Source organism: Schistocerca serialis, chromosome 2, assembly GCF_023864345.2.
Source record: "Schistocerca serialis cubense isolate TAMUIC-IGC-003099 chromosome 2, iqSchSeri2.2, whole genome shotgun sequence".
NCBI classification, from domain to species: Eukaryota; Metazoa; Arthropoda; class Insecta; order Orthoptera; family Acrididae; genus Schistocerca; species Schistocerca serialis.
Genome location: NC_064639.1, coordinates 678,311,570 through 678,339,408, shown reverse-complemented (window position 1 = coordinate 678,339,408; position 27,839 = coordinate 678,311,570).

Here is a 27,839-nt window from a genome sequence, read left to right as displayed (position 1 = left end):
CCCTGCCACCTTCAGAATTTGAAAGAGAGTATTCCAGTTAACATTGTCAAAAGCTTTCTCTAGGTCTACAAATGCTAGAAGCGTAGTGATTACATTGTAATTATGAAAATGAGCAATCTGAGGAAATATCGGTAACATGTACATCCAAGCAATTTTCGAGTGTTGGAAAGTTTTCGTTGTAAGCTTGTCTTCCACGCTATTTCTGGTGCCTCGTACTTAACAGTTCACCTCAAAACTGTAAACCAGGAAAACAGTAATGACTTTTGTCATTTGGCACAAATAATTATTAAAGCTTGTGTACCTCAGATTAATTGATTGAGTTATGCATTTAATGTTTAATAAATCTGTCGAACTTTATTGTCATTTTCTGGACTGCCACGCAAATGTATATTCCAGGGTTAAGAATATATTTCTCTGCACTTGACTCTATGTAACTATTATTTGCGCTACCGGCCTACACTTGAAGGTCTTTCTCGTCACTTGTATTGCATTTATACTTCTAAACACTTACTGGATCATGTTGTAATAAAGTTTGTTTCTCTAATTATTTATATTCTGTGGCCCCGTACCTTTCCAAACCCCAACCCTTTCCCTGCCGTCTCATCTCTGCCCCCAGTACTATGTGGACATTGTTACCATAAGTGAGTCTAGTTCTGACAGCTTTCCACAGACGCTCCTGCAGTAACTAATCCTACGAGGGTATTTCGGAAAGTAAAGATACACCGTAAGCGAGAGGAACAAAAGAGTTTTGGCGAGCAAGTTGGCAACACTGGTGATAACCTTGAACCGTTAGCTTTCTCCTCGTGGTCATTCGGCAGTTGAACGTTGCTTCTGGTTGAAGTAGGTCGAGTTTAAAATGACTGCGCCGATTCAGGATCCCGCCAAATGCGAAGTGCGCTCTGTCATATGTTTTCTTCATGCAAAAGGTCAGCGACCAGCGGATATTCACAAAGAAATTGTTTCTGTTTATGGGAACATTATGAATCGACAAAATGTATCGAAATGGTGTAGTCATTTCTCTGAAGGTAGGACCGATGTTCATGACAAACAAAGAACAGGTCGGCCATCTGTGATCTCTGATGCCCTTCTTTTGAGAACGAAGGAAGCAATTCGTGCGAGTAGACGTTTCACATTGAAAGAATTGCTTCAAATCATACCAGACGTGTCAATGACAACTCTTTATGACGTTGAGGCTGTCAAATTAGGGTACAGGAAATTGTGTGTGCGCTGAGTTCCAAAACTGTTAACGGAAGAACACAAAAAGAAATGGATGGGCTTTGCACTCGACTTCCTCACACGCTATGCTGAAGCAGGTGATGAGTTACTTGATCACATTGCGACAGGTGACGAGACATGGGTTTATCACCATACACCTGAATCCAAGCAACAATCAATGCAATGGCGCCATTCGAATTCACCAAAAGCCAAGAAATGCAAAACGTCGATCTCAGCGAAGAAACTCATGGCTTCTGCTTTTTGGGACAGACAAGGCATTCTTCTGTTGGAATGTATGCCTCCTGGAACGACAATTAATGCTGCTGCATATTGCCAGACTTTGAAAAGTCTTCGAAGGGCAATTCAAAACAAACGCAGGGGAATGCTGACAAATGGAGTCCGCTTGCTTCATGACAACGCTCGGCCTCACACAACGCTCGTAACCAAAGCACTACTCAAACAATTCAAATGGGACGTACTGGACCATCCGCCATACAGCCCAAACCTTGCGCCCACCGACTTCCATATCTTCCGTTATCTGAAGTCACATCTTGGTGGAAAATCCTTCCACGACGATGAAGAGATCAAAGATGAAGTTGAAATGTGGTTCCGACAACAAGCGGCAACCTTCTATGATTGTGGGATACAAAAGCTTGTGCACCGACTTCACAAATATTTGGATAACGGGGGTGATTACGTCGAAAAATAACAAATAATCCAGTTAATAAGATGTAACTGACGTTTTCTAAATAAATGTTCTATTTAAGGACTGCGAGCCATTGTATCTTTACTTTTCGAAATTCCCTCATATATTAACATTTTCTTTCCTTCAACTACCATGAAGAATGGTACCCAGTCTGGAATATCGAAGCATCTTATCAAGCCTGTGGAGGAATTTCCCTACCCTAAAAAACTGAGATATGCCCACCACGCGTACTTCGTTACCCTAGTAGCTGATTCGTGCTTGTAGTGCACGTCTGAGCTATTAATGGGGGGGGGAGGGGGGAGTTGTACAATTGTCCATCCGATAGTGGAAGAAATCCTCAGTAAGACCGTCACAGATTCGACTGAGCCTCTGATTTAGGCCTTCCACTCGACTCCAAACCAGAGGACCACGATTCATTCTGGGACAGATGCTGCAAAACGATAGCTCTGCTTGCATCCCTCAGACGAGGCAAGCTGTCTTCACTAAATCAGCCAGCCACCTGTAGTGGGGATTGCCTCTGAACCCTTGCGGCAGCCATCATTTATACCTACGATTTTCAACCGGGTGAACGCAGTTTCTCGGTTACTGCTGGCAGAGCCTCCTCCACGTGTCGGACGAGACCCCTCGGCAAGCAAACATAGTGGACACTCGCCTTCTTTACCGACCTGCCTACTATTTCCCTGAAGGGATGCATCACCTGCCTATCATTAGAGCTCCCAATGACCGACAGTTCCAGCCTCTGCACTTCTCTGACCTCACTCGAAGATCGACCACAGTCCCAACAGGCGAAGCGTTCCGTGTTGATTCAGGTGTACTTTCAGCATCAGGAAATACCTCAAATACCTTAAGACATAAGAGGACACGTGTGTGGTTGGTACCCAATTTCGCCTTCCGCCTACAGATTCGCAATTGTTCGCCAATGGCTATCAGATACTTTTGAACACATGTTCATGTGTGTGTGTGTGTGTGTGTGTGTGTGTGTGTGTGTGTGTGTGTGTGTGTGTGTGTTTGTGTGGGCATTTGTGTGTTCTAAATAGCACCAATTTACTATAACCCAAAAAATAATACTGTTTGAAACTTTAATATTGAAATTTCTCATCATCCTTCAAATTTGCCATCGTCCTCCGACTTGATGACGTCCTCGAAAAATGGGCGTAGCTTGTGAGGTATAGCGATGACGTCATGAAGGCGGTTTGGCTGTTGATGTAATGGTCCTATAGGCATACTGCTTCACTCATGTAGAAAAAAACGGTTCAGATGGCGCTGAGCACTATGGGACTCAACTGCTGATGTCATTAGTCCCCTAGAACTTAGAACTAGTTAAACCTAACTAACCTAAGGACATCACAAACAGCCATGCCCGAGGTAGGATTCGAACCTGCGACCGTAGCGGTCTTGCGGATCCAGCGCCTTTAACCGCACGGCCACTTCGGCCGGCGCTCATGTAGAAGATATAGTTTGTGAAATATAAAGAATGTATATGAAAGCCTCTTTATTTCATGCTTACAGCACGAATAAAATTTGGAAGAAGGAAATACAAAAATGTTCAGCGAAATTCATGGATACTAAAATACAAGTCACTTAGGAGTGAAGTAGATGGGAATTAAATAAACAAAACAGCAGCGTGTACTCTACCAATAAGTAAAAGTATGTCATATCTCCCATATGGTGAATGCTGCAACAACAGGACAGGAAATCAACTCTATCTCGATGGATACCATACCAGCACTTGCCGGATCTAAAGGAAGTTGCAGCTTCCATTTCCTCACGATAGCTTCAAACCCATGGTATGGAGGTCGTATGAAGCATGTTGTTATACGTGCGCATACTGTTGTGTTTGGTGTGTAGAGTTTTAATTTTAGTGTTCAGCAGCTCTACAGTTAAGTATACAAAAAAGCGGCATGCAGCAGCGCTTTCTGCATAGTCCTCGATTTTGTGCCACAGGGCCGGTAAAATGACGGAAGGCTGCGATAAGTGAAAACTGGGTGGTGTGCGAAAATAAGTAGCTGGACGACATCACAGAAACAACGCTCTTATGCTTTTTTTCCTGTTTCTTGAATCATCAGTCTTCTGGGTAGCTTGATACCGCCCGCCACGAATCCCAATACTTTACTAACCTTTTCGTCTCAGAGCAGCACTTGAACCCTGCGTCCCCAATTATTTGTTGGATGTATTCCGATCTCTGTCTTCCTCTACAACTTTTACCCTCTACAGTTTCCTCTCGTACAATGGAAATTATTCCCTAATGTCTTAACAGATGTCCTATCGTCTTGTTCCTTGTTCTTGTCAGTATTTTCCATATAATCTTTTCCTCGCAGATTCTGCGGAGAACCTCCTCATTCCTTACCTTATCAGTCCCCCCAATTTCCAAGATTCTGCTATAGCACCAAATCTCAAATGCTTCGATTCTTTTCTGTTCTGGTTTCTCTACAGTCCATGTCTTACTCACACACACTCTCTGCTCCAAACGTACATTCTTAGAAATTTCTTCCTCAAATTACGGCCTAAGTTTAACATTAGTAGACTTCTGTTGGCCAGGAATGCTCTTTTTACCAGTGCTATCTACTTTTTATATCCTCCTTGCTCCGTCCGTCATGGGTTACCTTTCTGCCTAGGTAGCAAAATTCCTTGACTTCATCTACTTCGTGAATCCCATTTCTGATGCTAAGTTTCTCGCTGTTCTCATTTCTGCTACTTCTCATCACTTTCCTCGTTGTTCGACTTTCTCTCAATCCATATTCTACACTCATTAGACTTTTCATTCCACTCAACAGGACCTTTAATTCTTCTTTACTCTCACTGAGAATAGCAACGTCATAAGTGAACCTTATCAATGATATCCTTTTATCCTGAATTGTAATCCCACCTTCAACCCTTCTTTTATATTCGGCGTTGCTTCTTGGATGTACACATTCAACAGTAGGGGCGAAAGACTACATATATGTCTTACAACCATTTTAATCCGAGCACTCGTTCTTGATCTTCCAGTCTTATTGTTCCCTCTTAGTTCTTGTACATATTGCATATTTACCCATCTTTCCTATAGCTTACTCCCATTTTTCTCACAATTTCGATCATCTTGCATCACTTTACACTGTCGAACGCTTTTCTCAGATCGAGAAATACTATTAACCTATTTTGATTTCAGTCTTGCTCCCATTATCAGCCGCAAGTCAGAACTGCCTCCCTGGTGGTTTTCCCTTTCCTGAAGCCAAAATGATCGTCATCTAATAGATCGTCAGCTTTTTTCCCTTTTTCTGTTTATTATTCTTGTCAGCAACTTGGATCAGTGCGCCGTTAAGCTGATTGTCCGTTAATTCTCTCACTTTTCGGCTCTTTCTATCTTTGGAACTGTATCAATGATGTTTTTCCGAAATTATAATGGCACACCTCCTGTCCCATAAATTCTACAATCCAACCTAAATGGGCGTTTTGTTGCCACTTCTCACAATGATTTTAGAAATTTTATCTGTCCCTTCTGCCGCATTTGATCTTAAGTCTTCTATAGCTCTTTTAACTTCTCATACTGGATCCCCTACCTCTTGCCTATCGACTCCAGTTTCTTCCTCTAAGACGTCATAAGATAAGCCCTACTCAGTTACAGCCCCTCAAAGTGCTGTTGCCACCTATCCACTGTCTCTCCTACGCATTTGACAATGGAATTCTCATTCAGCTCTTAATACTTTTAATTTCGCCGTTTTTGTTTTTTTTTTACTTTTCTATATGCTGTGTCAGTTCTTTCGACAATCATTTCTTTTTCGATTTTTCCGCATTTTTCATTTAGTCATTTTGGCTTAGCTTTCCTGTACTTCCAATTTGTTTCACTCCTATGTGACTTGAATTTCCTTATTCATGAATTTCCCTGAACATTTTTGTACTTCCTTCTTTCGTCGATCAGGCGAAGTATCTCTTCTGTTATCCATGGTTTCTTCGTAGTTGCCTTCCTTGTACCCATGTCTTTCTTTCCAACTTGTGTGGCTGCCCTTTTTAGAGATGTCTATTCCTCTTCAACTTAACTGCCTATTGAGCTGTTCATTATCGGAGTATCTATAGCCTTAGAGAACTTATTTTCATTCTTGTTATTCCCGTATTCCATTTCTTTGCGCATTGATTCTTCCTGACTAATATCTTGAACATCTGCCTAATCTTCATCATTACTAAATTTTGATCTAAATCTACATCTGGCCCTGGGTACGCCTTACAATCCAACATCTGCTTTTGGAATCTCTGTTTACCATGATGTAATCTGACTAAAATACTCCTGTATCTCCCAGTCTTTTCCATATATACTCCTCTTGTGATTCTTGAACAGGGTATTCGCAGTTACTATCTCACATTTATTGCAGAACTCAGTTTGTCTCTCTCCTCTTTCATTTCTACTACCAAGCCCATATTCTCCCGTAATAGTTTCTTCTACTTCTTCCCCTTCAACAGCATTCCAATTCCCAGGACTGTTAGATGTTCATCTCCCTCTACTCACTTAAGTGTCCCTTTAATAACAGCATGTACTTTATCTTTTCATCTTCTGCCTGCGACGCCGGCATGTATACCTAAATTATTGTTGTCGGTGTTGGTTTGCTGTCGATTGGGATGCGAACAATTCTGTCACTGAACTGTTCACAGTAACTTGCTCTCTTCCCTACTTTCCTATTCATAACGAATCCTACTCCTGTTATATCATTTTGTGCTGTTGTTGATATTACCCTATACTCATCTGACCAGAAATCCTTGTCTTCTTTCCTTTTCCTTCACTGACCTCGCATTCGGGAGGACGACGGCTCAATCCCGTCTCCGGCCATCCTGATTTAGGTTTTCCGTGATTTCCCTAAATCGTTTCAGGCAAACGCCGGGATGGTTCCTTTGAAAGGGCACGGCCGATTCCTTCCCAATCCTTCCCTAACCCGAGCTTGCGCTCCGTCTCTAATGACCTCGTTGTCGACGGGACGTTAAACACTAACCACCACCACCACCTTCACTGACCACCGCTGTATCTAAATTGAGCCTTAGCATTTCCCTACCACTTTTAAACTTCTTACATTCCACGCCCCGACTCGTAAAACATTCTTTCTCTGGTTACAAATCATTTTCTCATGGCCACCTCCCTCTTAGCAGTCCCTTTCCAGATATCCGAATTGGGGGACCAGCGAGAAATATTTTACCGTTGGAAAGATCATCATGACATTTTTTCAATTACAGGCCACGTGACCTGTGGATTCACATTATATTTCATTAATCCAGTGGCATCCATTGCTTTCTATATTCTCATGCCGGTGATCATTGGTGATTATCCCGCCTCTTAGCTGCAATTTCACGCCCCAAGCACTAGAGAGTTTTTATTTATTTATTAACGTTACAGAAAGACCCGCCGCCTTGGTAACTATGATGGGTCGTTTGCTACTAAGCATTAGTAACAAGCTGCAGAGACACTCTCTTCGTCTTTTTCTGCAGTTTCTCTCAGTGCTGTTATTTTTATTGTCTCTTACATAATTATATTGTTAGTAAAAAAAACAATTACTATGTTAACTACATTTTGGGCAGGGAAATTTTTTTAAATATATTCTTAAGAAGAAATAGTAGAAGAAAGGAAAGAGTTGGATGATAAAGGAGGTCCCTTTACTGGCTATTTCAAATGGGAATTAGCGAATTCTATTCTAATATTTTTGGTGCTATGTATGTGCATTCCGTGAGATTAACTCTACGTGGTTTGTGTATCAGGTTTAACAGTGCTATTTGTTACAATAATTACTTCTTCTATTTGCCCACGCCATAAACGGGAGAGGAGCCTCGGAAGGGTGACTTCGAACTTCGTCTCTCCGAAAGGCACTTCTGTGTTGTGCATTCGTGTTTGTGTAGTTAAGTCTTAAGATACTACATATGTATGTTTATGTACAATATTATAAAATTCACATGTGTTACAGTTTGCATCTTATATAGTTTACATATTAGACAGTTACAAGTTTGAAATTAATGATCCAAAAAAAAAAAAAAAAACTAAAGAATTACTTGCAGAATGGGATTTTCACTCTGCAGCGGAGTGTGCGCTGATATGAAACTTCCTGGCAGATCAAAACTGTGTGCCGGACCGAGACTCGAACTTGGGGCTTTCCCTTTCGCGGGCAAATGCTCTACCAACTGAGCTACCCAAGCACGACTCACGCCCCGTCCTCACAACTTTACTTCTGCCAGTACCTCGTCTCCTACCTTCCAAACTTTACAGAAGCTCTCCTGCGAACCTTGCAGAACTAGCACTCCTGAAAGAAAGGATATTGCGGAGACATGGCTTAGCCACAGCCTAGGGGATGTTTCCAGAATGAGATTTTCACTCTGCAGCGGAGTGTGCGCTGATATGAAACTTCCTGGCAGATTAAAACTGTGTGGCGGATCGAGACTCGAACTCGGGACCTTTGCCTTTCGCGGGCAAGTGCTCTACCAACTGAGCTACCCAAGCACGACTCACGCGCCGTCCTCACAACTTTACTTTTGCCAGTACTGGCAGAAGAGGTACTGGCAGAAGTACAGTTGTGAGGACGGGGCGCGAGTCGTGCTTGCGTAGCTCAGTTGGTAGAGCACTTGCCCGCGAAAGGCAAAGGTCCCGAGTTCGAGTCTCGCGCCGGCACACAGTTTTAATCTGCCAGGAAGTTTCATAAATAATTACTTGTTTTACTTTGTAGAAATAGGAAAATTCGTTGTTTTGTTTCTTATTACTAACTTATTACTGCATTCCTTGCATATACAGGGTGTTACAAAAAGGTCCGGCCAAACTTTCAGGAAAAATTCCTCACACACAAAGAAAGAAAATATGTTATGTGGACATGTCTCCAGAAACGCTTACTTTCCATGTTAGAGCTCATTTTATTATTTCTCTTCAAATCACATTAATCATGGAATGGAAACACACAGCAACAGAACGTACCAGCGTGACTTCAAACACTTTGTTACAGGAAATGTTCAAAATGTCCTGCGTTAGCGAGGATACATGCATCCACCCTACGTCGCATGGAATCCCTGATGCGCTGATGCAGCCCTGGAGAATGGCGTATTGTATCACAGTCCTCCACAATACGAGCACGAAGAGTCTCTACATTTGGTACCGGGGTTGCGTAGACAAGAGCTGTCAAATGCCCCCATAAATGAAAGTCAAGAGGGTTGAGGTAAGGAGAGCGTGGAGGCCATGGAATTGGTTCGCCTCATCGGTCACCGAATCTGTTGTTGAGAAGCGTACGAACACTTCGACTGAAATGTGCAGGAGCTCCATCGTGCATGAATTACATGTTGTGTCGTACTTGTAAAGGCACATGTTCTAGCAGCACAGGTAGAGTATCCCGTATGAAATCATGATGACGTGCTCCATTGAGCGTAGGTGGAAGAACATGGGGCCCAATCAAGACATCACCAACAATGCCTGCCCAAACGTTCACAGAAAATCTGTGTTGATAACGTGATTGCACAATTGCGTGCGGATTCTCGTCAGCCCACACATGTTGATTGTGAAAAATTTACAATTTGAACACGTTGGAATGAAGCCTCATCCGTAAAGAGAACATTTGCACTGAAATGAGGATTGACACATTGTTGGATGAACCATTCGCAGAAGTGTACCCGTGGAGGCCAATCAGCTGTTTATAGTGCCTGCACACGCTGTACATGGTACGGAAACAACTGGTTCTCCCGTAGCACTCTCCATACAGTGACGTGGTCAACGTTACCTTGTACAGCAGCAACTTCTCTGACACTGACATTAGGGTTATCGTCAACTGCACGAAGAATTGCCTCGTCCATTGCAGGTGTCCTTGTCATTCTAGGTCTTCTCCAGTCGCGAGTCATAGGCTGGAATGTTCCGTGCTCCCTAAGACGCCGATCAATTGCTTCGAACGTCTTCCTATCGGGACACCTTCGTTCTGGAAATCTGTCTCGATACAAACGTACCGCGCCACGGCTATTGCCCCGTGCTAATCCATACATCAAATGGGCATCTGCCAACTCCGCATTTGTAAACATTGCACTGACTGCAAAACCACGTTCGTGATGAACACTAACCTGTTGATGCTACGTACTGATGTTCTTGATGCTAGTACTGTAGAGCAATGAGCCTCATGTCAACACAAGCACCGAAGTCAACATTACCTTCCTTCAATTGGGCCAACTGGCGGTGAATCGAGGAAGTACAGTACATACTGACGAAACTAAAATGAGCTCTAACATGGAAATTAAGCGTTTCCGGACACATGTCCACATAACATCTTTTCTTTATTTGTGTGTGAGGAATGTTTCCTGAAAGTTTGGCCGTACCTTTTTGTAACACCCTATATTGACTGTAGTATCCTTGCAGTCGTGTGATCTACTAATTTTCCGTATATGTATCTGTATCTGGGATACTGGTACGTTCATGCCATCATCTGTTTCCATATCAGTGTCTGAATACTGTTGTACCACGTATCATTTTGTGATATAGGGTTTGTATCTGGTCGTGATCTTATACATATAGTCATTGGTGCTTTCGCGTCTTGTGCAGCGCTCTTGATATTTCATCAGTGATCCGGTTAAGAGTGCTATATTTATCCGGGTTTCTTAAAGCTTGCCTTATGTCTTAGATTTCTGTCATCGGTCTTACGTGTGTGTGTACCGCATTTTAGTGTTATGTGTTTGGGAGACCAATGCTCCCCACATTCACATGTATTATTTTACCTAAGACCAAAGCGGTACAGGTGTGGAGGGTAGGTGTCATGGCCCGTTAGGAATTGAACCATACCGCAACTTGGATCAACATCTCAGAACCTCAAACGTTCCCGGATGTTCGAGAAGAAGGAAAAGACCCTACAACCCTTGTCAGATATTTCCCATTCTTTTTGGCATGTCTCAACCTTCCAAATATTTAATTGGCGTTTTCCTGAAATGTATTCCTCTGTTATCTCATGTACCTTGGGTAGTCTTCCACGTTTCAGTCAAATAATGCTATGTCTAATGGTTATGTGAATGGGGTATGTTGTAAGTACAACGCATAGATCTTCCACGGACATGGTGCCAAATGCCCCTGACATTCTGATTAATACACCTCTTTGCCTACGCCTGACAGGGGTTTTGCGGACCGTGAGTTACGGTCTACGTGTCCATGCACTTGCTGCGAAGCACATAACAGACTCAAAGAGGACTGTCTGCAATGGTGGTCTGTAGTATGTTGATTTTAGCGGGGTAAGTTTGTGCAGTAGTCTGGTCGCTTTTTCAATTGTAAGTCTTATTTGCTCGTTTAATGTTAATGGGTAGTCGAGGTGTATGGCTAGGTGTCTTGCTATTTTCCTCTCTGTGATAGTGTTACTCAGTGTTATGGTGAGGTTTCTGTGCAGTGTCCCTTTGATCGGTAAATATACTGTCTTCTTTTCTTTAGTCCTGAGACTGATGCGGCTGCGCCAGTTACTTATTTTTACAAAACGTTGTTTCGCCTTGCTTTCGATTTGTGCTCTCGAGGTTGCAGTTATTACTACTAGCAACTCGTCAGCATAGGCTAATATACCCTTAACCCTATCATCTTTGTCCAGATTGTTTAGGAATGATTGTAAGGCAATATTCCAGAAAACTGGCTCACATATTGAGCGTTGCGGGCATCCTTTAGTTATTTTCTTAACAACCTTTTCTTTTCCTTTCTGCCATTGAGCCACCCTATCTTTGCAGCAGCCGAGTAAGCTGTTGTGTAGGACTGTTGGTATCTGCACCGCTCGCAGACCACCAGAGATTGTCAAAGGTGCCGACTGTGTCTATTGCTATTGCCACTGCGTATTTTTCTTGTGTGTCCCGTATTGTTTACAGCACGCGGTTAACTGCACCGTCTATTGAGCTTTCGGATCTAAAGCCGTACTGATGTGGACTAAGGCCGAAGAGCGTCCTGTATGATTGTTGTCGATTAGATAGGAACCTCTCGTGTACCATAGCCAAAATGTTCAAGAGGTTGATGGACCTGTAAGTCTTTGGGTATGCTGGGTACAGATGCTCTGATTTTTTGATGATTACTATGTCCGCAGTTTCCCACATGGCTGGGACGCTACCTTGCAGCAATGCTCCATTCAGTAACTCTGTTAGAAAAGGCGGTGGGGGCAATGTGGGCAAATGGGTTAGTAACGGGGCTATGTGCGTAGGTGTCATCCATTCGTCTTCGTAAGTCTGTGTGATGTTGCTGACCATTCGTCTTCTCGTCATCAGGGAGAAGCTTGTTCAGGAGGTACTCTGCTGAACATCTCTAGCCCCTGTAATCGTTCCGTCTTTGCGCCTAAGAGTACAGTCGAAGTCTTTACGTTATCTGTTTGAAATTTGAATGGTGTCTCTCAGTTTTGACAAAATTATTCCAGTGATCCTGTGTGGTCTTGTATAGTTCGTTTCTATATTTTTGCTTTGCATAGCGGTACAGTTCCAGTCTTACTTCGCTCTCTTGTGCTTTTTGGTAACGTTTCCTTTTGTCTCTAGCGTCTTTCCTTAGTTGCGTTTTGTTTAGGTGCAAGGTTGGTCACTGGAATAACTAACTGTTGTGCTTTTTAAAGCAGGCCCGTCAGAATGTGTGTTTCATAGTCTATGATACCACTGACTGCTTGGAGAGAAAATTCTTCAATCACAGCCCTTCATTTTTACCAGTCAGTCTTGTTGAAAAGAAGTCGTTATTTCTGTTGATGTGAATTTCGTGTGCTCGAATTTGCGTATGTGTTTGAGTGGATGAGTAATGCGTTATAGTCACTGTGTGTGGCAGTGTGTGGCATGTTCTAGCACTTCCCATTTTTGACGTATATTATGGGCCTCGTATTTGCTAGCAGGATGTCAAAAAATGGTTCAAATGGCTCTGAGCACTATGGGACTTAACAGCTGTGGTCATCAGTCCCCTAGAACTTAGAACTACTTAAACCTAACTAACCTAAGGACATCACACACATCCATGCCCGAGGCAGGATTCGAACCTGCGACTGTAGCAGTCGCGCGGTTCCGGACTGCGCGCCTAGAACCGCGAGACCACCGCGGCCGGCAGCAGGATGTCAATACTGCTGCACTGTTGCGTTGTTGCAGTATGTGGGTGCCTGTCCTGTTTTGTTTGGATTTGTCCCCTTTCCTCTGTCCTGTCTCCTTACCACACCGTCGAGTAGGCTTTTGTCTCTAGAGAAATCTCTTATTTGATTGGCGAAAGGCTTTGTGTCATAGCAATACTGTGCATACATGGATGCGATAATCCACGATTATCGTCCATGTGCAGTGTCAGCTGTCGCCACTTGTTCAGAACAAAGTTGTGTTAGTGTTGTGACTGTGCAATTTCAATTCGCTATTACAATCCCAGCCTTGACATTTTGGGACCCAGTATTTATTTTGTGATGTGTGGGAAGGCCTGGAAGTTTCCCGCCACTCACAAACGTCCCTTGGAGACAGATATCTGACTGTACTTCTGAAACGTCCCCTTAGAGAAATTATACAAGACTGTGCTTTAACTGACACACAATGTTTTTAGCGCAACGCAATCTGACTTTCAAAAAATCCCTACGAAAGAATGGCCCTGACTAACATTAACCTATGCGTTTCACAAATCGCTTACCTCACAAAAATCTTGGTTGCTCGAACTACTGCAATACAGCAAGCGCCACTACTGCCACCTAAATAAAAGATTCAAACTATGGAAGGCACTAACTACTGATAGGGATAGTTAGCAAATGAAAGATATCAATAGAGAACAAACACTGTATTTACCTTAATAGTCATAATATACACTCCTGGAAATGGAAAAAAGAACACATTGACACCGGTGTGTCAGACCCACCATACTTGCTCCGGACACTGCGAGAGGGTTGTACAAGCAATGATCACACGCACGGCACAGCGGACACAGCAGGAACCGCGGTGTTGGCCGTCGAATGGCGCTAACTGCGCAGCATTTGTGCACCGCCGCCGTCAGTGTCAGCCAGTTTGCCGTGGCATACGGAGCTCCATCGCAGTCTTTAACACTGGTAGCATGCCGCGACAGCGTGGACGTGAACCGTATGTGCAGTTGACGGACTTTGAGCGAGGGCGTATAGTGGGCATGCGGGAGGCCGGGTGGACGTACCGCCGAATTGCTCAACACGTGGGGCGTGAGGTCTCCACAGTACATCGATGTTGTCGCCAGTGGTCGGCGGAAGGTGCACGTGCCCGTCCACCTGGGACCGGACCGCAGCGACGCACGGATGCACGCCAAGACCGTAGGATCCTACGCAGTGCCGTAGGGGACCGCACCGCCACTTCCCAGCAAATTAGGGACACTGTTGCTCCTGGGGTATCGGCGAGGACCATTCGCAACCGTCTCCATGAAGCTTGGCTACAGTCCCGCACACCGTTAGGCCGTCTTCCGCTCACGCCCCAACATCGTGCAGCCCGCCTCCAGTGGTGTCGCGACAGGCGTGAATGGAGGGACGAATGGAGACGTGTCGTCTTCAGCGATGAGAGTCGCTTCTGCCTTGGTGCCAATGATGGTCGTATGCGTGTTTGGCGCCGTGCAGATGAGCGCCACAATCAGGACTGCATACGACCGAGGCACACAGGGCCAACATCCGGCATCATGGTGTGGGGAGCGATCTCCTACACTGGCCGTACACCACTGGTGATCGTCGAGGGGACACTGAATAGTGCACGGTACATCCAAACCGTCATCGAACCCATCGTTCTACCATTCCTAGACCGGCAAGGGAACTTGCTGTTCCAAGAGGACAATGCACGTCCGCATGTATCCCGTGCCACCTAACGTGCTCTAGAAGGTGTAAGTCAACTACCCTGGCCAGCAAGATCTCCGGATCTGTCCCCCATTGAGCATGTTTGGGACTGGATGAAGCGTCGTCTCACGCGGTCTGCACGTCCAGCACGAACGCTGGTCCAACTGAGGCGCCAGGTGGAAATGGCATGGCAAGCCCTTCCACAGGACTACATCCAGCATCTCTACGATCGTCTCCATGGGAGAATAGCAGCCTGCATTGCTGCGAAAGGTGGATATACACTGTACTAGTGCCGACATTGTGCATGCTCTGTTGCCTGTGGCTATGTGCCTGTGGTTCTGTCAGTGTGATCATGTGATGTATCTGACCCCAGGAATGTGTCAATAAAGTTTCCCCTTCCTGGGACAATGAATTCACGGTGTTCTTATTTCAATTTTCAGGAGTGTATATAGCAGTTCATGACAAATTACAAAACTCCGCCATCTCTCTCCCCACATCCACCACTGCTGGCGGCTCACCTCCAACTGCGCAACGCTACGCGCTGTCCACATCCAGCCGCCGCTGCCCAACACTTCAATGGCAGACAACAATGCAAACCAGCCACAGACTGCACACAGCACAGCCAGTGATTCTCACACAGAGCGCTATGTAACGTTGCCAATAAGAAAACACAAACAGCCTACTTACACTTCGTTCAGAAGTCTACCCAATTCTACTCCAACCAAAGTGCTCCTAGTGCAGCTTACGTAAGATTTACACATCTGGCGGTGTATAGTGAAGGCATCGCATTTAAGTGCTGAATGTTTAGAACGTAATAAACGCGCTAATGCTCCCTCACGAAATCCTTACAAACTACGCATTTAAACCCTCACCGCTTCGTGTGCATGTTTGTCATAAGATTCTGCAAACCTCACGATGCTCAGTTAGCGGGTTTTATGTCCTATGCATCGTTCTGTCTGTCTGGTCCGTCGTTGGGAAACGTATTTTTTCGCCTTCTGTGTGACTGAGGCGTAATACCAGACTCAGTGCAGTAAAACATTTCCCTATTTTCTAAACTACACCACTGGCCATTAAAATTGCTACACCGCGAAGATGACGTGCTACAAACGCGAAATTTAACTGACAGGAAGAAGATGCTGTGATATGCTTTTCAGAGCATTCACACAACGTTGGCGCCGGTGTCGACACCTACAACGTGCTGACATGAGGAAAGTTTCCAACCGATTCTCATACACAAACAGCAGTTGACAGGCGTTGCCTGGTGAAACGTTGTTGTGATGCCTCGTGTAAGGAAGAGAAATGCGTACCATCACGTTTCCGACTTTGATAAAGGTCGGATTGTAGCCTATCGCGATTGCGATTTATCGTATCGCGAAATTGCTGCTCGCGTTGGTCGAGATCCAATGACTGTTACCAGAATATGGAGTCGGCGGGCTCAGGAAGGCAATACGGAACGCCGTGCTGGATCCCAACGGCCTCGTATCACTATCAGTCGAGATGACAGGCATCTTATCCGCATGGCTCTAACGGATCGTGCAGCCACGTTTCTATCTCTGAGTCAATAGATGGGGACGTTTGCAAGACAACAACCATCTGCACTAACAGTTCGACGGCGTTTGCAGCAGCATGGACTATCAGCTCGGAGACCATGGCTGCGGTTACCCTTGACGCTGCATCACTGACAGGAGCGCCTGCGATGGTGCACTCAACGACGAACCTGGGTCCACGAATGGCAAAGCGTCATTTTTTCGGATGAATCCAGGTTCTGTTTATAGCATCATGATGGTCACATGCGTGTCTGGCGATATCGCGGTGAACGCACATTGGAAGCGTGTATTCGTCATCGCCATACTGGCGTACAACCCGGCGTAATGGAATGGGGTGCCATTGGTTACTCGTCTCGGTCACCTCTTGTTCGCATTGACGGCACTTTGAACAGTGGACGTTACATTTCAGATGTGCTAAGACCCGTGGCTCTACCCTTTATTCGATCCCTGCAAAACCCTACATTTCAGCAAGATAATGCACGACCGTATATTGCAGGTCCTGTACGGGCCTTTCTGGATACAGAAAATGTTCGACTGCTGCTCTGGCCAGCACATTCTCCTGATCTCTCACCAATTGAAAACGTCCGGTCAATGGTGGCCGAGCAACTGGCTCGTCACAATACGCCAGTCACTACTCCTGATGAACTGTGGTATCGTGTTGAAGCTGCATGGGCAGTTGTACCTGTACACTCCATCCAAGCTCTGTTTGACTCAATGCCCAGGCGTATCAAGGCCGTTATTACGGCCAGTGGTGGTTGTTCTGGGTACTGATTTCTCGGGATCTATACACCCAAATTGGGTTAAAATGTAAGCACATGTCAGTTCTAGTATAATATATTTGTCCAATGAATACCCGTTTATCATCCGCATTTCATCTTGGTGTTGCAATTTTAACGGCCAGTAGTGTACTTACGTCTATGTGACTCTAAAGATCAACGTAATCAGTCATGTTGTTCTACTCTTGTCTAGGGTTTCTGTGGCGTGATACATCTCGATATTTGTTCTGAAGCTCTGCCGCTCCTCTGCCCTCTTCGACAAGGCCGTTGTCAGAATGAGGGTGACTTCTGGGCCGCCATTGCTGGCGCTACCGCATACGAAACCACGGATGACCCCTGAATGTGTTTGTACGCGAATATCTGCGACTGCGGTCCTCGTTCTCGTCGATTACGCGTGGCGCTGTTAATGGTGACCCCAGAGCGCCAGGGCCGTCGGCCAGACGGGCGCCACGTCCGGGGACCGGGCGGCCGTGGCCTCAGGAGAGCGGCCTGCCCCACCAAGTTCACTCGTCTACCACATCCGCCGTTACCCCGCCGCTGCGCCTGCGTCATCGCGGCCGAGAAACGTGAAATTTAGCTACACTACGAAAAAACGAAGAAACTGCGAACAGAAATTATACATCTCGAAAATTCCTTGCAGAACGTTTGCCTTTCGTGGACAACTGCTATGTCGGCTGACCTATTCGACACGACTCACGACCAGTCCGCACAGCTTTACTTCCACCAGGATCTCTCCTCTGCCTTCCAAACTTTACAGAAAATTCTCCTGCATATCTCGCTGGACGAGCGCTGTTTTAAGAAAGGGTACTGGGGGGAATGAGCTCACAGCCTACTGGACTGATTACAGAATGAATTTTTGTCCTGCAGCAGAATGTGTTGTAAGTAGGCTATTTAGGTTTTTATGTTGGTAACGCCACGCAGCGCTCTGTATGAAAATCACTGACTGTGCTGTGTACAGTGTGTGGCTGATTTGCATTGTTGGAACATTGTTATTCTAGTGTTGGGAAGTTAGATGTGAACAGGGCGTAGCGTTGCGCAGTTGGAGGTGAGCCGCCAGCAGTGGCGGATGTGGGGAGAGACATGGCGGAGTTTTGAGAGTGGATGATCTGGACGTGTGTCCATCAGAGACAGTAAATTTATAAGACTCGATGTCATGAAGTGATATATATATATATATATATATATATATATATATATATATATATATATATATATAAAATGACTTTTGAACACTATTAAGGTAAATACATTGTTTGTTCTGTATCAAAATCTTTCATTTGCTAACTATGCCTATCAGTAGTTAGTTTATTTAGCTGGCAGTATTGGCGCTCGCTGTATTGCCGTAGTTCGAGTAACGAACATTTTTGTGATGTAAGTGATTCATGAAAGGTATAGGTTATTGTTAGTCGGAGCCATTCTTTTGTAGGGATTATTAAAAGTCAGATTGCGTTGTGCTAAAAATATTGTGTGTCAGTTTATTGATGATCTGAATAAGTAAAGAGCGAAATGTCTGAGTACGTTCAGTTCTGCTGTGCTGTTTGAAAATCAAATAACGTAAGACGTTTGTCAGTCATCAGCTCGTGGTCTTGCGGTAGCGTTTTCGCTTCCCGCGCAGGGGGCCCGGGTTCGAATCCCGGCGGGATCAGAGGTTTTCTCTGCCTCGTGATGACTGGGTGTTGTGCGTTTATCATCATTAACTCGCAAGTCGCCGAATTGGCTTCATCTGAAAAGGACTTGCAATACGGCGGCGGCCTCTCGGCCAACAATGCCATACGATCATTTGTCATCAGCACAGTAATTCATTAATTTTTCTAAGCGGGTGTTTCATAGTGTGACCATTTGAAGCTTCATGGCAGATTAAAACTGTGTGCCGGATAGGGACGTTCTGAGGCGGTGACCAGCGTCGTATGTGGATAGCCCCGTCGATAGAGCACTTGCCCACGAAAATCAAAAGTCGTCGGTTCGATCTCTGCCCACACGCAGTTTTAATCCGACATGAAGTTTCGTTGAAGAGCAAAACTTCATTCCGGAAATTATAAACCACCCTTCATACACTGAAGCGTCAAAGAAACTGGTATAAACATGCGTATTCAAATACATAGATACGGAAACAGGCACAATACTGTGCTGCGGTAGGCAACGCCTATCTGAGACAACAAGTGTCTGGCGCAGTTGTTACATCGGTTATTGCTGCTACAATGGCAGGTTATCGAGATTTAAGTGAGTTTGAACGTGGTGTTATAGTCGGTGTCGGAGCGATGGGACACAGCATTTCCGAGGTAGCAATGAACTGGGGATTTTCCCACACGACCATTTCACGAGTGTAACGTGAACATCAGGAATCCGATAAAACATCAGATCTCCGACATCGCTGTGTCCGGAAAAGATCCTGCAAGAACGATACCAACGACGACTGTAGATAATCGTTCAACATCACGTAAGTGCAACCCTTCCTCAAATTGCTGCAGATTTCAATGCTGGGGCATCAACAAGTGTCAGCGTGCGAACCATTCACTGAAGCATCATCGATATGGGCTTTCGAAGCCGAAGGCTCATTCGTGTACCCTTGATGACAGCACGATACAAAGCTTTACGCCTCGCCTGGGCCCTTCAACACTGACATTGGACTGTTGATAACTGAAAACATGTTGTCTGGTCGGACGAGTCTCGTTTCAAATTGTATCGAGCGAATGGACGAGTACGGGTATGGAGACAACCTCATGAATCCATGGACCCTGAATGTCAGCAACGGACTGTTCAAGCTGGTAGAGGCTCTGTAATGGTGTGGGGCGTGTGCAGTTGGAGTAATATGGGACTCCTTATACTTCTAGATACGACTCTGACAGGTGACACGTACGTAAGCATCCTGTCGGATCACCTGTTTCCATTCTTGTCGATTGTGCATTCCTACTGACTTAGCCAATTCCAGCAGAATAATGCGAAACCTCACACAACCATAAATGCTACAGAGGGGCTCCAGGATCACTGTTCTGAGTTGAAGCACTTACGCTGCCCACCAACCTCCCCAGACACGAACATTATTGAGCATATCTGGGATGGACTGCAATGTAATATTCAGAAGAAATCTCCACCACCTCCTATTCTTACGGATTTCTACGTCTACATCATACTCCGCAAGCCACCTAATAGAGTGTGGTGGAGGGTACTTTCGGTACGACTATCTGATCCCTACAACCTTGTTCCACTCGCGAATAGTGCGTGGGAAGAATGATTGTCGGTAATTGGCTCTAATTTATCAAAGTTTCTCCTCGCGGTCAGTACGCGAGATGTATGTGGAGGGAAGATGGATCTTCTCTCTCCTGTATCAGTTTTACGTAATAGGTATCCCCGATAGATGAACAGTACTCAAGAATCGGGCGAACAAGCGCCTTCTTTCGTGGATGAGCTACATTTCCTTAAGATTCTTCCGATGAATCTATATCTGATGTCTGCTCTTCCCACTATCTGTTTCATGTAGTCGTTCCACTTAAGGTTGCTGTGGGTAGTTACACCTAGATATTTTACGGCAGAAGCTGTCTCCAGCTGTTTGTCTTCATTAGTGTAGCTAGCTGTACAGGAGTGGATTTCTTTTCCTACGTATGCGCAGTATGTTACATTTATTTACGTTCAGCGTCAACTGCCAGAGCCTGCACCATTCGTCAGTTCTCTGTAGGTCGTTCTGCAAATTTTTACTCTCTTCTGGTTTTGCTACTTTGATGTAGACAATTGCAAATGCGCGAATAACTTTAAAGAGCATCCAACGATTTCTATTAGAACATTTATATATATTGTAAACAGCAACTGTCCTATCACACTTCCCTGTGGTACTCCGGATAGTACCTTCATATCTGTCGATTTAGTTCCGTTAAGAGTGACGTGTTGAGCTCTATCTGCAAGAAAGTCTTGAATCCAATAGCAAATCTGCTCCGATACTCCGTAAACTCGTATTTTTTTCATTAAACGAAAACGCGGGACGGTGTCAAATTCCTTACTAAAATCAAGGAACACGGCATCAGCCTGAGCGTCGTTGTCCACTGCGCTATGGAGGAACAGATTGTGGTCAACGATGTAGGTCTATAATTGTGTGCATCTGTCATACGGCCTTTCTTAAAAACGGGAATGACCTGCGCTTTTTTTCAGTAGTTAAGTACCTTCCGTTGCTCAAGCGATCTACGATAAATTACTGCTAGAAAGGGAGCAAGTTCTTTCGCATAATCTTTATAGAATCTTATAGGTATCTCATCTGGTCCTGGCGTCTTTCCACTACATCGCACGACGATTGAAAGTAGGGACAGTGTTACGATCTTCTGCGTCGAAACAACTTCGGAAAACCGAAATCAGTATTTCGACCTTCTATCTGTTATCTTCGTTTCAGTGCCGGTGTGGTCGCTGAGAGAATGAATAGATGATTTTGACCATATACTAGTATGACATACGACCAAAACCCCTTAGCGCTTTTACTCGGTTGATTATGCCTTCCCTTCAGAATCATTGAACGCTTCTCCCACTGCTCTCCTTACGCTCAGTTTCGCTTCATTCAGCTTTTGTTTGTCAGCTAGGTTTTTACTTCTCTTGTGGACAGCACTGCAGGATTCATGGTGTCAGTTCCCTTCAGCACTACTTCAGATTTTAGTCGAGTCATGCCACATCGTGTTGCGACACTTCTGCGTGGTCGCGATGGTCCTACACGATATTAAGCAAGTGTACCAGTTTCGTTGGCTCTTCAATGTGAAATGAAGCACTCGACGGATGTGCTTTTGATCTTACTGCGTCTGCTTTATAAAAATGTTTGAGTTGGTGATTCTTGGTGTAAGACTACAACGCACTGCCTCACGCATTTTTTCAACTGTTTTTCTTCATGAGTTTAAAACCAATTTCTGTAACTTCATGTTTTTATGAATTTGTTTATGAAAATGTAATACACGTTGAAAGATTAAGAAAGAAATAATTATGTCAAACCGTTGTAGTAAAAACATTGCAAATGTCAGGGACATTTATACTGTACGGAACTCAAAGAATATCTTTCACGTAACAATAAAGTCGTTAGCGCGATAGCGCGCACTCGTAGAGGTCAGGGCAGAGACGAGTAGCGAATCGTCTGTGGTGTGGTATAGACATGTGTGCAGGAGCGCAAATGTCAGATGGAAATTATGCTGGAAATATTATTATAATATGTGGTAAGGCAAAATATAAGTGAGCGAGCAAGTATATGGTCACAGAACATGGTCGCAAAAGGATTTTGGAATTAATAAGGAATACCATATGGCTCAAACCTATTCAAGCTGCTCTCTAATCAAGAAGGGTCTATGGCCAACAACGAATTTTTAAAAAAGCATTAAATCGAACCACAAACAACTGATGACAAAGTAATATCCAACCAGTATTTTTACAGCTATGTAATAGGCATGCCAATGTAATAATAATTTTTTTGGGACATTAGACTGTGTTTAATCAAAGCATAAAATTTGCGAGTGAAACTTTATTGACCCACATCATTAACCGTCAGTATCGTATTATCCTTCTCACCATAACTTGCGAGGAAGCCATGAGTGAAAGACATAGTTAAAAGAAAACAGGTTCAGTTAAATTTACAGTTCATTTTCAGTCAATCAATTATTGTAATAAACAGTTATTATAGTTGTTCATATAGTATCGCACTACTACTGCAGAAAATCAATTCAAACTAAAGGTGATTTAAATGCAATTCATATTTCTATGACAAAAGTATCCTGGCTCTCTTGTAGTCAAAGTAATTTTATGACTTCCTGTTCTGTAAATATTATTATGCGCGTATGTTTACGTAACATTAGTATTGACAAACAGTTGTTGCCGTGAATGAAAGTTTTTGCGTCATTATTTAAAAAGCAATCAGTAAAGAACAGTAATAGAACTTGGTCACCATTACGCAAACATCAAAGAGATAGCGTCACCGTGAATTACGTAACACACTACAATTTCACTGAAATTTTGGTAGTTTTTGCATATCACTGGTTTTCATAATTATAGTTAACATCATTGTATTCCTAATTTACATCCCAAGTCTTTATGCTACACGTGTTTTCTACATCTAAGCTCACGCAAGTGCAATTTGTTCAGTTGCCACATTATCATTCTTGTCCAGTACTAGTGTGATTTCAATGTCGTTATAGTCATCTATCAAATCTTTTTACTTGGCGACCGTTTTTATTCTGCAGTCTAAATTCGTTCAGACACTTTTGTTATACAAAATTACGACCAACAGCAGTGAAATTTTAGCTCAAGAATTTTTTCTATCACTGTTGTACAGAGTAAACACTCGTCCGATAACGATCAGGTTGTAACTATCTACACTGTATATTCTATCGGTAAACACTGAACTTCGAATTCGATGCCTTGTTTTTTGTTTTTTTTTTAAGTTTCGTTAAAATTCTTGTCATTAAAAATCTGAGAACGGTAACGAGCTTCCACGCGGCTCAATGCTAAATGTATGTGGACACCCCATCGTTAATCTCTCCGTACACGTCAAACGATATTGGACATATTTGTCCACATATGTACTCTTATATTTACTTACATTGAGTTCCAGCTGACAATTTTTTCACTAGGCAATTATTAACTAAGAGTTCATCTGCATTTCGTAACAAGTATCTAACGATGTCGCCCCCCTGTACATAACTGCGACGGGCAGCATCGCAGAGCTACAAGGTCATTTGCATAACGAAAACAATTCACATTCTGTGTTACTAGAAATAAATAGGATCTCCATAAAATTCAAAGATGCTTTATTCCCGAAAAGTCTCTGTTATTCAAGAACACAAATTTCCAATAACTTTCCATCAGTCATAAAAAGTTCGGCTCCAAATAAAGTAGAGTTTAAGGGGTGGTCATCACCTCTCTGCAATCCACCGAGGAATTTCTTATTAGAACCTATTCATCTATATATTATTAATAATGTCACATAATGTGTTGTAGAACATGTTCTGAGGCATCAAGGGATCACAAATTTAGCGTTGGAGGGCAGCGTGGAGGGTAAAAATCGTAGAGGGAGACCAAGAGATGAATACACTAAGCAGATTCAGAAGCAGGTATGTTGCAGTAAGTACTGGGAGATGAAAAAGCTTGCACAGGATAGAGTAGCATGGAGAGCTGCATCAAACCAGTCTCAGGACTGAAGGCAACAACAGCAACAACAACAACAACTATTGTAAATTTTTTCCGTTTGAAGATGCTTGGCTTCAGTAACCTAAGGATTATCTTACCGCTTTAGCGTATATACGTGCATATATTTATGGCAAGATAGGTATTAAGCTTTAACTGATAATATATTTAAGGTTTTCAAATATTTCACATCCTTGTGCATCGATTTACTTAAAACCTGTGGAAGGCACACTAGCATTTTTTTTTCTAAATATTTATTATGTACAAACATAAAAAAGTTTTGCATCACCTTGGTTCCGAGAGATCCGAAACCTGTACAGAAAATTGGAATACAGATTAACATAAACATCATCTCCGACCGTTTTATTGCTCATGAAAATCACACACTGCATGTTGTACCACCATACAGCGAGACCTTCAGGGGTGGTGGTCCAGATTACTGTACACACCGGTACATCAAATACCCAGTAGCACGTCCTCTTTTATTGATGCATGCCTGTATTCGTCGTGGCATACTAACCACAAGTTCATCAAGACACTGTTGGGCCAGATTGTCCAACTCCTCAACGGCGATTCGGCGTAGATCCCTCAGAGTGGTTGGTCGGTCACGTCATTCATAAACAGCCCTTTTCAATCTATCCCAGTATTTTCGATAGGATTCATGTCTGGAGAACATGCTGGACACTCTAGTCGAGTGATGTCGTTGTCCTGAAGGAAATCATTCACAAAAGATGTGCACTATGGGTGTGCGAATTGTTGTCCATGAAGACGAATGTCTCGCCAATATGCTGCCAATATGATTGCACTATCGGTCGGAGGATGGCGTTCACGTACCGTACAGCCGTTACGTCGCTTTCCACAACCATCAGCGGCGTACGTCGGCCCAACATAATGCCAGCCCAAAAAGCAGGAAACCTCCACCTTGCTGCACTCGCTGTACAGTGTGTCTAAGGCGTTCAGTCTGACCGAGTTGCCTCCAAACACGTCTCCGACGATTGTCTGGTTGAAGGAATACGCGACACTCATCGATGAAGAGAACGTGATGGCAATCCTGAGCGGTCCATTCGGCATTTTGTTGGGACCATCTGTACTGGGGTGCATGATGTCGTGGTTGCAAAGATGGATCTCTCCATGGACGTCGGAAGTGAGGTTGTGCATCATGCAGCCTATTGCTCACAATTTGACTCGTAATACGACGTTCTGTGGCTGCACGAAAAGCATTATTCAACATTGTGGCGTTGCTGTCAGGGTTCCTCCGAACCATTATCCGTAGGTAGCGATCATCCACTGCAGCAGTAGCACTTGGGCGGCCTGAGTGAGGCATGTTATCGACAGTTCCTTTCTCCCTGTATCTCCTCCATGTCCGAACAACATCGCTTTGGTTCACTCCGAGAAGCCTGAACACTTTCCTTGTTGAGAGCCCTTCCTGGCACAATGTAACAAAGCGGAGGCGATGGAACCGCGGTATTGATCGTCTAGGCATGGGTGAACTACAGACAACACGAGCTATGTACCTCCTTCCTGGTAGAATGACTGGAACTGATCGGCTGTCGGACCCCCTCCGTCTATTAGGCCCTGCTCATGCATGGTTGTTTGCATTTTTGGGTGGGTTTAGTGACATCTCTGAACAGTCAAACGGACTGTGTCTGAGATACAATATCCACAGTCAACGTCTATCTTCAGGAGTTCTGGGAACCGGGGGATGCAAAACTTTTGTTGATGTGTGTATTTTGGTTTTCGTAACATGTTCTGCATCTTTGCGGACCTCGTTACGCCGGACCTATGGATCGGAAATTTTATACTCCTATGTATCTATCTGCCTACGAACGCAATCTGATCAATTGTACTCGGACACCCCTGTATAATGCGAAATTGGGCACGGGATGACACGAGAGATGCACTCGCCAGTATAAAAGGAAGCGGGTAGTACTGCGTTGTCAGCAGAGAGGAAGTGACAGCAGGATGGGTCCTTAAGAAGAGCTCAGTGACTCCAAACGTGGACTTGTCACTGTATGTCACCTGACTAACAAATCCATCGGAGACATTTCAACCCCTTCTACAGCTGTCCATGTCGACAGTTGGTGATCAGGAAACGCGAAGGAAAACCTTTAACTAAACCAAGATCGAGGAGACCTCATGTACCGACAGAGAGGGGCAATCGAGCATTGCAGTGGGTTGTTGTAAAAAAAATCGTTTAAAATCGGCGGAGGGAATCACTCGTGAATTGTAAAGCGCTACTTTCAGTGCAGCTAGCACAGTGGCTGTCCGGTTCTTGCCATCATGTGTACTTCGACATGAAGTATACAGAAAGTGGTGATGCGGTATGGGGATGCTTTACTTGGAAAGTTTGTGTTTCCCTTATTGTACTTATCAAAACGTTAACTGCGGAAAGATATGAACACATCTTACAGTACTGCGTAAAATACAGGAACTGTTCGGATACGATGACATTGTACTAGCATGACGACGCACCCTGTCACAAAGCAGCATCTGTGAGGCAATGGTTTGTGGAAAACAGCATTCGTAACATAGAGTCGTCTGCCCAGATTCCCGGCGTGAACCCGTAGAAAACTTTTGGGATCAGTCAGAACGTCCACTTCGGTCCAGAAGACCCCAGCTTCCAACATCATTATCATCTGTGGTTACAGTTTTTGAGGAAGGATGAGCTGCCATTCCTCCACAGACGTTCAGACATCTCTTTGAAAAGTCTTCATCGGTGTCCAAGCTGTCATGAAAACGAAAGGTGGATACACCCCGTATTAATGTCCAGTAATAGGCGTCCGGATGCATCGGATCGGATAGTGAGTCTCTATCTATCTTGAGGTACGCCAGGAGGTACTCTTGGGATGGCGTGCGATCGGAAAATACAACAGGGTAGATAACATTCCTTCCGAATTCCTAAAATCATTAGCGGAAGTGGCAACTATTCAAGTTGACGTGTAGAATATATGAGTCTGTTGACATACTATCGAGTTCTGGGAAGAATATCGACCACGCTATTACGAAGACAGTAAGGGTGGACAAGAACGAAAACAATCGAACAATAAACTTAAAAGCTCATTTATCCCAGTACCTGACAAGAATAACATACAGAATAATGGAAAAGAAAATTGAGGATCTGTTACACTTTGATCAGTTAGGCTTGCGATTGATAACGGAAGCAACCCTTATCAGAAATCAAGACATGTTCATATGATCTGTCGACCCAGAAGAAGAGTTCAACAATGTAAAATGTCGAACCAAATAGGATACAGTTATAGAAAAAAATGGATAATATGAAACAACTACAGATACAGAGGGAACAATAACAATGGAAGACCAGCAACGAAGTGCTCGGATTAAAAAGGGTATAAGACAGGGATGTCGTCTTTCGACCCCACTGTTCAATCTGTTCATCGGAAGCGACGACGAAAATAAAAGAAAGGTCCAAGAATAGAATTAAAATTCACAGTGGAAGGATATCGATGATAAGATTCGCTGATGACATTGCTGTCCTCAATGAAAATGAGGAAGAATTACAGAGTGTATTGAATAGAACGAACACCTTATGAGCACAGAGTATGGGATAGAGTAAATTGAAGAATGACGGAAGTAATGACGAGTAACAGACATGAGATTAGCGATAAAGGCAACATCAGAATTGGTGACTACGAAGCAGACGAAGTAAAGGAACTCTGCTACCTTGCAAACAAAATAACATACGATGGACGAAGTAAAGAGGACATAAAACACGACTAGAACAGGAAAAGGGGGC